A 12270-nucleotide genomic window follows, 5' to 3' on the forward strand; every position below is an offset into this window, starting at 1 on the left:
CCAGCAGCAGCATACAGGGCAACATGGACTCTTCCGGTTTTGCTGTAGTGACGTCAACAGGACATTCTTTTCCTGTGTGAACAGTGCCCCATTGCCTGCATTCCTTGACATACCTTCTTTGCAAATTTGCACGGAACAACTCCGTGTTTTCCAGGAGGCCTGCCTCCCCTCTTCCCCTTGGTGTTTGCCATTTTGGCAAATTACCAGGAGGCCGTGGTTCCCAGCGAAAGGCAGTAAACGCCTTTTGAGTGAGAGAATCAGAAAAGGTCATGGAAATAGTATGGAGAAAAAAAGATCAGAATGTAGACCTTGAAACAGCCATTCAACTCCAGACCCGGCTCCTATCCCGTGGTTACCGCCGTGTTTCCCTTGCTCAGTCTGGGCTGGAAACAATCATCAGAGAAAATGAATTTCATGGTGTTCCTTTTGCACCTTCTTTGGACCCCACATGGCACCCCAGTTTGGTCCCCAACTTCATTTCCTTGTCACTTGCTACTCCCGGGGCTCCTGAAGAAATGGCCAGGAATCATCAGTGATTGGAATTCTCTGAGCTTCGCTGAACACCCAGAGTGGTGCATTTGAATGGCAGCGTTCATTACTGTATGTTCTGACCCGTTCAATCAAAAATCCTTCGTTATTTTTTTAAAACTATTTTATTTATTTGTCAGAGAGAGAGCGAGAGAGCACAAGCACGGGAAGAGGCAGGCAGAGGGAGAAGCATGTTCTTTGCTGAGCAAGGGGCCTGACATGGGGTTCGATCCTAGGACCCTGGGATCATGACCTGAGCCAAAGGCAGACACTTAACGACTGAGCCGCCCAGGCGCCCCTCCACGGTGTTATTGATACCAACATCTCCCACTGTCGCTCTTCTTTCTCCCATGATGTGGGAGAAAGACTTGGCAGCAATTTGGGAGGTTGTGACCTTCCTGGAAATTGTCACCATCATATCAACACTCGGCAGCGACGGAGCGCTTCGTTTCTGCCCAGTGGTCTGTATTTTACCTGCATTCACGCACTGACTCCTCACAACACCTCCGTGAGGTGGGTTCTGCCCCATGTCAGAGACGCAGAAACGGAGGCTCTGAGGGATGATGCGCCCAGGGTGGCAGAGCCAGGATCCCTGGCTGGAGAACACACCCGCGGGACAGGCGTGGGACCTCCCGGGGGGCCACAGGTGTCATCCTGAAAAGGCTTGGCACACAGTGCCCTGGGAGACCTGCATGACAGCCCGTTCCTTCAAAAACTATTGTGCAGGTGTTTTGCCCCATGATGGTATATTTGGCCCACGTGGACGTCCCTAGCAGGAAGTCGTGACGCCAGGTGACACGTCTGTAGCCCTTACTAAGTGCAGGGCGCTGTTGTAAGAGCTTGGCAGGTGTGAGCCAGTTTAATGCCGACATCAACGTTATGATGTATTAATGACCATCTCCATGTTGCAGATGAGAAAAGGGAGGCACAGCGAGGTCTCCCCCAGAAATCTCTCGGGGGCCCCAGACGGCTGCAGGCTGCTCCTCAAGAGGAGGCTTTGGTTTCAGACGGAGCGTATTCTATACGGTCTGCAAAGGAGCCCTGACGGATCCCCCAGCATCCGTGAAACGGCTTCACAATCAGGTGAGTCTTTTTTTTTTTTTTTAATTAAAAATTAAGAACTCACCGTTAAGAGAGTGAAAAGGCGAGCACTGGCCTGGGAGAAAATAATTGCAAATCACATATCTATAGAAGGTTTGAAACCAGACGATATAAAAAACTTTCAAAAAGCAACAACAAGAAAATAAACAACCCAATTTTTTCCCAAATAACCCAATTTTTAAAAATGGGCAAAGTTTGACGCCTAGATTCCTTTCTTTCTTCCTTCCTTCCTTCCTCTCTCCCTCCCTCCCTCTTCTTTCTTCCTTCCTTTCTTTTCTTTCTTTCTTTCTTTTTTTTTTTTTAAAGATTTTATTTATTTGACAGAGATCACAAGCAGGCAGAGAGGCAGGCAGAGAGAGAGAGAGAGGAAGGGAAGCAGGCTCCCCGCCGAGCAGAGAGCCCGACGCGGGGCTCGATCCCAGGACCCTGAGATCATGACCTGAGCCGAAGGCAGAGGCTTTAACCCACTGACCCACCCAGGTGCCCCTCTTTCTTTCTTCCTTCCTTCCTTTCTCTCTCTCTCTCTCTTTCTTTCTTTCTTTTTTTTCTTTCTTTCTTTCTTTCTTTCTTATTACGTTCAGTTAGCCAACACATAGTGCTTGGCTCTAAGGTAAACTAGATGAGTGATTATTCTTAAGCTTGTTATCCGTAAAAGAAGGACGATGTGACCAAATTCCCTGAGTTGCTAAAAAAGAAAATGTTACAATACAAATGGAACTATACTCCGAAAAAAATAAAAAAATAAAAAATGGGCAAAAGAGTTAAACAGACACTTCAACCAAGAAGTTCAATGGATGGGTGGGGCGCCTGGGTGGCTCAGTGGGTTAAGCTTCTGCCTTCGGCTCGGGTCGTGGTCTTAGGGTCCTGGGATCGAGCCCCGCATCATGCTCTCTGCTCGGCGGGGAGCCTGCTTCCCCCTCTCTCTCTGTCTGCCTCTCTGCCTACTTGTGATCTCTCTCTCTCTGTCAAATAAATAAATGAGATTAAAAAAAAAAAAGAAGTTCAATGGATGGCAAATAAACATGTGAAAACGTGCTCATCTGTCATGGTCTGAGGCAGATTCCGTCCATGCGGAGCTCCTCGGCACTGATGAGAAGAGCGACAGTGTAGGAGACGGGGCTCACACGTGTTAGCAAGGATGGGGAGGAATCAGAGCCCTCTTCCACTGCCAGCGGGAACACGAAGCCATAAAACCATTTTGGAAGACAATTTGGCAGTTTTGGAAAAAGCTAGACTTACACATATCTTAGGATCCCAGCTATAGCCAGGTAAATCCTCCTTGGTGTTTATCTGAGAGAAACGAAAGCTCATCTCCGTGGGAAAACTTGAACGTGAATGTTCAGAGGAGCTTTATTTGTAAGAGCCCATCCAATGCATGGATAAGCAACTCTTGGGATATAAAATAGATGAAATTAGAGGAAATGCAGACACATCCCTATCGACAGAAAGCAGATCGGTGGTTGCCTGGGGACGAGGGATGTGGAGTGAAGGGGGCAGACTTCAAAGGGACGTGAGGAAATTTTAGGAGGGATGGAGAAGTTTACTCTCTGGGGTGGCGGTGGCTTCACAGGTGTGTACATTCCCCCAGACTTACCCGTTGCGGGCTTTAGGGATCTTCAATTTTTTCTGTCAGTTATACCTCAATAGAACCAAGGAAAATGAGATTCATAGGTGAAGGCGGGGTTTATGAGAGCTGTTGGAGGACCTGAGTGGTTTAACTCTGGCTCCCTCTAGGTTATTGCTTAATAAAAAAACTATTTTTAAAAATGAACTCTCCAATAGAGGCCAGGCCCTCCCCATTCTAAGCACTTGCATTTCATCTTCTCGGGACCTGGAAGGAGCGTGGGCAAGCAGGTGTCCCCCAAAAGAGCATGGGGTGGGGCAGGGCTTCAGAAAACCCCTTCCCATCTCCATTCAGCTTTCAGCTTTACAGGTGTGTTGTCCTGGCCCTTTTAGAAAGCGAGTTCCGTGGAGCATTTCCCTAGACCTCCTTCTAGATGCTGGGGCGGGGGGAGGGGAGGTGAAGATCAGTGTGTTTGAGGGAGGCCGGCAGCTGGCTGTGCCAGCCTCCCGGCTGAGAGCTAAGCTGGGGATGGGGGTCTCGGGGGGCAGGTCCCTGGGTGTTTGCTCTGTGTGTTCGTCATCTTCCAGCTCCCTGGGGACGTGGGACTGTCTCATGCATATCGCAGCCTGTCTCCGGTGAAGGCAAAGTCGGCAGGCAGACAGGGCTTGGCGGAGACAATGCGTCTGTTCACGGTCTGGTGCTCCTGCCCTCCCTGCACCAACTCAAGTGAGGATTTTTAATGATGCTCAGACATGGTTTGAAATGGAAATCACCACCGGATCCCACCCCCAGCCTCTTGGGGTGTGTGTGTGTGTGTGTGTGTGTGTGTGTGTGTGTGTGTGTTTAGGATACAAACCCAAGGCAGATGCCACTTGGCTCCCAATCCACCTCTAAGGGCAGCTGGGTAAGTTCCCCTCTTCTGGCTCGCCAGTCCTTCGAAGTTCCTGCCGGATGGATGGACAAGGGCGGGCTCAGCAGGAGCTGAGTTATGAGTCTCCAGCCGGACCAGCTGACAGTGTAGACAGCAGAAGGAATGGGCTCTGAAGGCAGGAGGGAATGAGGGACTGACGAAATGAGCATGTGTGTCCTTGGCCTTCCTTGGCCTCCACCTAACGGACGCCAGCAGCATTGACCACCCCGCTGCCCCCACCAAAGTCAGGACAACCAAAACTGTCCCCAGGCATTGCCAAATGTCCCCTGGGGAAGGGACCATCCCAGTAGAGAGCCACTGCACTAACCAGTTTGGATCTCAGCTGTATCGCCTGTGAAATGACCACACTGAACCTCCTTGAGGGCAGAAGGTTGGGCTAGACCTGCGCTGTCCAATATGGCAGCCACGAGTCACAGGGGGCTCCCGAACTCTTGAAACGCGGCTCGTGTGGCAGAGATGTCCTACGTGGGTAAAACACAGGCTGCATTTGGAAGACTGGGTATGATGAAAATCAAGCAAAAAATCTCATTCATAATTTTCTCATGGCTTCCATGTTGAAATGATATTTTGGATGTATGATAAACTAAAATATATTAAAATGAATTTCACCAGTTTCTTTTTACTTTTTAAACTGTGGCCCCGAGGAAATCTACGATGACTTACGTGTCTCACACCACACGTCTATCAGGCAGTGTTGGTGTGGAGAAGAGACAAATGTGAATCAAGGAGTCACCAGGGAGAGTTGCCAAGAGGACATGTTGCTCATAAGGGCGGGGAGGACACCGTGCTGGGAGTGGTGGAAGACACTGACAAGGAACTCGTGTGGCAGAAGGGAGCACAGACTGGGGGATGCCAAGGGTCAGGGGTCTGGGCTCAGAGAAGGCTCCTCTGAGGAACTGAGGCCACAGAGGAGCTCTGAAGGAGGAGGAAAAGCAGCTGGTGCAGACGGACAGCTAACCCCAAAGCGCCCAGCCGGGTCGGAACACGGCACAGCTGGGACAGCACGGCGGGGGAGCAGGGCGGACCACGCAGGGCTTCCTGCGCTGGGGCCGGGAGCCGGTTTCCAACCTGAAAACAGTGGGAAACTGCCAAAGGGATTTTAAACAGTGGGCAGACCTGATCTGATTTACATTTTAAATACACACTCTATCTTCGCCGTTTTACCTCCTCTCCTAAGAGGTCACAGAAGGTTCTGGAACAGGCTGCTGGGTCCAAATCTGAGTTCCGTCACTTGCTGCCTCTGTAATCATGGGTAAGTAACTTAAACTCCCAGTGCCTCATTTCCACATCTGTAAAATGAGGCTGACGATGATAACAGCATTTACTTCATGAGGCTGGGATGTTTAAATACATTATTACGTGGAGAACATGTAGAACAGGGCTGGGCGCCATAACCACTTGGTGTTATTTGATACTAAATTTCTGACGGGGAAACCCTCAACCTTAGGAGCCTTGGCTTTCCTTGTTCTGAGCACACAGGGGGAGAGAACTCCACCAAAGGCCGTGATCCCAAGTTCTCTCCCATGGCGGAATTGCTTGCAGTTCTTCCTGGCACTGCTTCCTTTTAAAGCCAGTCTGAATAAAGAGGAGGAAGGAGAAGAAAAATGAGCTTCTCTTGGCTCTTGCCCCACCCCCCGCCCCCCGAAAGTGCCCCAAGCTGCCAGGCCAAGGGGTGGGGGGAAGGCACAGCTTTCACAACTTCATGCACGTATTTGGAAAAGTCCTTGATGGGTAAGTTCTTGGACCACATTCAAGAACCCAGCAGTACCTCCTGAGAGGGGGACCCCTGGGAGCCAAGACCAGTCTAGGATACGTTGGGAATTGTCCAAGGCTTTACAGCAACTTTGGCAGCATGACATGTATACGTAAGAGTTCAAAATCCTGAAAATCCATCTGGGTGCTGAGCTGGGGACCTCCAGAGCTCCGCATGCTAATTTGAGCTGAAGCTTCATAGCCGTGTCTTAGCCTGACTTGCCATTAAGTGGAGAGCTTTGGGCAACTCTCTTTGTGCCCGTCCCCTGGGAGGATAAAGTTCATGCTGTGTGCGCCAGTGGCGAGGGAAGAGAGGCTCCTGTCAGCGCTGACCCAGGGAGACCTGGACTTGTCTATTCATCTTCTTACTCCCTATACAACCGAGAACTAAGTTTGGTCTGGCTTGCTCAGGAATTTTGCTCACCCTGGGATGGACCTTGGGAGCTTAATCCTTTGGGGTCCCAAGGGATTCTGGATCAAACTTCCTTCTCTCTAAAGGACAGCCGGGGGGTGGCATGATGCCGTGTGCTGGGGCAGCTCCGGGCACAGGCTCCCTACATGACTGTTTCCCAAGCAAAGGGGAAAGGGCTGTGGACAAACCTCTTTGTGTGCTGTGATAGAGTAAGAAATAGATTTACTTTTGTCTCTGCTCCTGTCACAGAGTTCTTCAAACCGTTGTAATTTCCTAAGAGACAGGGGTGCTAGGTCTGTGACCCTGGGTCCTGACATAAGAGCTTCTAATACCCTTGGAATCTCCAGGGTGATAAGAGTGTCTTTTTGTATGTTAATGAGATGACTGGTGTCTGGGGGCCCCCAGATAGCGCAGGGATGGGGCCTGGTGCCCCGGATGGGGGCCGGCCACCAGAAAGATCCAGCCGTGATTAGAAGCTGGGAATTTTCAGCCCCACCTCTAACCTCCAGGGAGGGACAGGGGGCTGCTGATGGAGTTAATAATTGATTATGGCTACATGATGAGGGCCCCATTGCAATCTCTAACCTACAGAGTTCAGAGAGCACCTGGGCTGGAGAGCGGGTGAGGTGTGGGCAGGATGGCACATCTGCAGAACGAATGGAAACCCCACGCTTCCTCCCCATACCTAGTCCTATACATCTCTTCCTCTGGGTAGTCACCTGTATCCATTGTAATGTTCTTTGTAAGAAGTCCGTAAACATCGATAAATGTTTCCCTGAATTCTGTGAGCCATTCTAGCAAATTATCAAACTCAGGGAGGGTTCTAGAACATTTTATAGCCAGCCAATCAGAAGGACGGGTGACAACCTGAGACTTGCAAGTGAATCCGGGCTGGGGGGCAGCCCTGTAGGACTGAGCTCCTCACCTGTGGGGTCTGCCCTAATTCCAGGCAAACAGTGTCAGATCTGAGTTAAACTGTAGGATGCCCATCTCAGCATCCATTGAGAGTGGGAGAATTGCTTGACGTGGGGAGGCCGGTGCATCTGGTGTTGGAAGTGTTCTGAGAGCAGGCAGCTTTCTTTTCCCCGTTCTCCGTCATCAGAGAACTTTCCCTAAAGAGCCCGGCAGACCTTGTCTTGTGTCTGTTGGTCAGAGCTGTGTCACCAGCGCACCCCAGAGCAATCCCTGGTGTTGGGATGCCATGGTTGGGTTAGACCAGCCATGACCCAGGACCTGGGGCCAGCCGAGCTCTGGTGGCAGGGAGGATGTGGAGAATGGATGCTGGTAGGAAATCTGTTGTCTGCAGAGCCTTTATCCTGAGAGCAACGGGGAGCCATTGTAAGGCTGGAAGCAGCAGAATGACACGATCACATTTGGAGAGTGGAGAATGGGTTGAAAGGGAGCAAGAACAGAAGTGGGAAGATTAGTTCCAAGCCGCCTCCAGGCTTTTATAACAATGAATAAAGTCAGATAGGATTTCATTCTATATGCTATAAATATTTTTTGTTAAGACTTTACTATATCGCAGGATAATGCTTGGAAGAACCTCCCAATCGGTTTTCCCTTCTTGGCAATCTACTCTTTGCTCTCTCGCAGCCCTTAAAACTGGGCTGGGAGACCAAGCTCACTGCCCAGGAAAGAGGAGAGAGGCCACTACCTACAGCAAAGAAATCACGGCTTGTCCTAAGTTTCAAACTAGGCTTTCTTTTTTTTTTTTTTTTTTTTAAGATTTTTATTTATTTATTTGACACAGAGAGAGAGATCACAAGTAGGCAGAGAGGCAGGCAGAGAGAGAGGAGGAAGAAGGCTCCCCGCCGAGCGGAGAGCCCAATGTGGGGCTCAATCCCAGGACCCTGGGATCATGACCTGAGCCGAAGGCAGAGGCTTTAACCCACTGAGCCACCCAGGCGCCCCCAAACTAGACTTTCTAAGTCCATGGAAGAACAATGTTCTAGAACAGGGGTGAGCAAACTGTGGCGTGCAAGTCAAATCCTGAAAGATTTACCCTCGGGCCCTTCATGGAAATACTTTTGTCATCCTTGTCTAGAAAGGCAGACTTTGGAGAGAGGAGGCATTTTTTTGGAACATCTAAAGCTGACTTTTTTAAATGAAGAGCCACAGCTTGGCAGACTTACCACAGAGCAGGAGGAACAAGGATCTATATTTTTTTCTTTTTAATTAATTAATTTGAGAGAGAGACACATACACACAGAGGACAAGCAGAGGGAGCGGCAGGCAGAGGGAGAAGCAGGCTCCAGGCTGAGCAGAGAGCCCGATGTGGGACTCTAGATCCCAGGACCCTGGGATCATGACCTGAGCTGAAGGCAGAGGCTTAGCCGACTGAGCCACCCAGGTGTCTCCCACAGAGATCTATTTTGCGGGAAGCCTGGCCACACAAGATTGGGGAATGTTCCTCTGGTGTTGAGGCAGGCAAGGCAGGATGGGCTTTAGACATGAATGTCCTGACTTCCCTGGAGTCACAGCTCCCGGGGACCTGAGGGCACATATCTGGGGAAACCTCAAGGCATCCGTTCGCACGTTCATGGTGCGGCTCAGTGTGGCTCAGAGATAGCAGCGGTAAGTGGCTGGGGGAGACTCCTTGGAAAGGCGGGCCTCCAAGCAGCCCCACCTAATCCCACACACTCTGGTCTCTGGACAACTTCCACGTTTCAGGAAGGCCTTGCCCGATCCGCCCTCCTTCATTCCACGAAGCTAGTTCCCCGTTACGGACTTCCAAAGAGCTCCAGGCTCCCACTTTCACGACGCTCGTTACTCCTGTAATTATTCACTCTCCGTTTAGCCGAGCAGACCTTTAGTCCTATGAGGTGGGCAGTGTGACTTGCTTGTGGTTTTATCCTTTTCCTGTAACTCAGTGATATCCAACCTGGTGTGCGAATGAATGAAGGAAGGACGGAAGGAATGACAGGTTAAAAAAAGGAAAAAGGAAAAAAGGTTAAAAAAAGGAAAGACAATAATCTTGACAAGTTTTTACTCAAATCAGTGAATAATAGTAAACAACAGCACTTGTTTCGTGTTCCATGAGGGCCGGGTGCTCAGCCAAATGCTTGGCCTGCGTTTTCTTGTTGAATCTTGAGAACGGCCCTGTGAGATATTGATCCCTGATTGGAAAACTAGGTGATGAACACTACTTGAAGGAAACACTGCCCAGGCCCTGAGATAGAGCAGCAGGCAAGGGAAACAAGGGTCTGTCCCCAGGCAGCTTACATTCCAGCGGATAGGCACCCATATCAGCTCCAAACTGTAATTAAAAAACAAAACAAAACACACAGGTTCTGCATAAGTCCTGCTTCTGGTAATCGACCAGGACAGAATTCATTTCCAGAAGTCTCTGACTCTAAAACTCCTAACCACTGGGACATGCTTCTTCCTTCGTGTCGATTCTCCCCAAGAGTCATGCAGACAACTCTCTAGACCCGCTCAGGAGTTCTTCCGGCTGTTGTAAGATGGACAGGTTATTTTTACTTATTTTTAAAGCAGTAAAGTTTCGTGTCACGGCAGAGTGTGAGGGTGGGTGGATTGAGGGACTCTGACATTGTTATGAGGACTCCCCTCAGTGCCCTGCTAGCCTTGGTGTCAGCACCCACCTCTGGCAGGAACTCCCCACGGCAGCCCCAGGCTTGCATGACCCCTAGGGCTGGTGTGAGTCCCTCCTCGGCTCTGGCACAAATCAGGACAGTGTCTGGCTTGGGGCATGTACCTTGCCCAGAATGAACTGCTTGTAAGACCAAGGGTATGAGTATTCTTTTTATAATTTTATTTGTTCTTTGAATATGTTATACAGTCATATGGCACAAAATTCAAGGTAAAAAAAGAAAAGGCTACAATGGAAAGTCACCCCCCTCCCCACCCTGTTCCCTCGGCACCCAGCTTTCCTTCCTGGAGATCCTTGTTCTTCTTGTACGCAAATGGAAAACACTTGAAGACAGAGGGAGTGGAGGCTTCCCTGGCTGGCCCTGATTCGTAAACAAAGAAAGATGGCGGGGCTTAGCCTGAGCCTTGAACACTGTGCTGCTCAAGTGTGATGGGATCCTGAAATACTTGCCCAGTCAGACGGAGGCCACCTTTCCATGAGTTGCCTTCTGTGCCACGAAGCCTGCATTCCAGAACCTCGGAGAAGTCAGGCCAGTGATTGGAAAGAGTAGTCCCCCCAGGAGACAAGTACATTGATGTTCTGGGTCAAGTTCTTGGGTCTTGTGATTTGGTTTTCTGAAAGTCCACTGTGGGGCTGGTGCTGAGACAAGGGTGTCGCTGGAAGGCACAAGACAAGCACTATGTTCCCTCAGCCCCTGGGAGTTCTCCTCAAGCTTGGTGCCTGTTTCTCTCTAATGACTTTTTTTAAAAAAGGTTATATTTATTTATTTATCACAGAGAGAGAGAGAGAGAGAGAGAGAGAGAGCACACAAGCAGGAGGAGCAGTAGGCAGACTCCCCACTGAGCAAGGAGCCCGATGCGGGACTCGATCTCAGGACCCTGGGATCATGACCTGAGCTGAAGGCAGATGCCCAACTGACTGAGCCACCCAAGCATCCCTCCAATGACGTTTTCAATGACTTTTCAAAATACCCTAGTTCTCTCCTATCCAGTTCCTATGCAGGTAAGAGACATTTGAAACATGGAGCCATCGGTTTTAAGAACAGGCAGAGTGATTGGTTGTCTGAATCTTCGGTGAGAAGAAGCAGATCGGCTCTGGTCACCAGCAATAGGCCATGTTCTGGAGATGAATGGGCCAGGGTGCCTTCCACAAGCTCACTGCCGGGGGCTGACTTAGTGTGACGGTCCAGCCATTTGGCAGGTCAAGATCATTATTTCCAACGTCTGCTGAATGTATTTCTTCCCTCAGCTTCAAAAGGACCAAGAATATATTAGAATTAGATATTTCTTGACCGTCCTTTTGAGATCATGCCTAGTATTTTAACTCCAACATACAATGAAATAGATATTCAAGGTCATAAAGTTGGCATGCTGTTTTGTTTTCTCTTTTATTTAAGTGGATGTTTTCCTTTGCAATGAAACATTTTGTTGCCAAAGGCCTTTTGGCTCTGTTTCCATGCCCGCCCCCCTCCAGTTCTTCAGACTCTTGCTAACCCAGAATCTTTTTAAATAAATCACAAGCATATTGGCATTCTATGGGAACTGGGGTCACAAAAAAGCTGCCCATTTTCTTCTTGTGTCAATCCTTCAAACACTCTAAATTCTCTGCCCATGGCTATAAGCTGTTAACAAAAGAGCATGAGGGTTGGCACATAGCAAGAGTGGGTGACAGGTCAAATGCTGACCTATTCCAGCATTCGCCAGGCAGGAACCAATCAATGTCTGAGATCAGAATTATTCAGAGACTGGCTAGAGAGCATGGACTCTCACAGGGTTGGCTGAAGAGTGCCGGCCGTGGAGCGCGGAGAAAATTCAACACGTTGCGTTCAGAACAGAACACAAAGATGGTTGACATGTGGTCCCATTTGGGGACCCTATGGTCTAGGACAGGAGATGGAGGTTCATTCAGGAAATGTTTATGGCACATCTACGATGTGCCAAGGACTGAGGAGACAGAGATAAGATGGGGGCCCACATGCTTGTAGCCCATAACTTGTAGGGAGACAGAAATGTAAACAGAGATCTGTGACCCCAAATGGGAAGTGAATACCAAGGGCTCTTGGGAGAACGGATCGGGGGCATGAAGGATCAGAGGTTCATGGAGGAGGTGACAGAAACTTTGACAGATGAAAAGGAATTTGCCAGGAACATGAGATAGGAAGGGCATTGGGGTAGACAGAAGACGCTGGGAGGGAAAACATGGGGAAATAGTGAGTGGGAATGTTCGGGAATAACAGTAATGATGAAAATACTAGCCGACATTTATGGAGCGCCAACACCGGGCACCTTAGATTTCAGGGATACTGGCCCCCTCAGTCCTCATGCCCAGATGAGACTGGGTCACGTGCCTGTGATCACAGAGTTTATTAG

The sequence above is a fragment of the Martes martes genome, assembly GCF_963455335.1.
Source record: "Martes martes genome assembly, chromosome: 4".
In the NCBI taxonomy this organism is placed as follows: Eukaryota; Metazoa; Chordata; class Mammalia; order Carnivora; family Mustelidae; genus Martes; species Martes martes.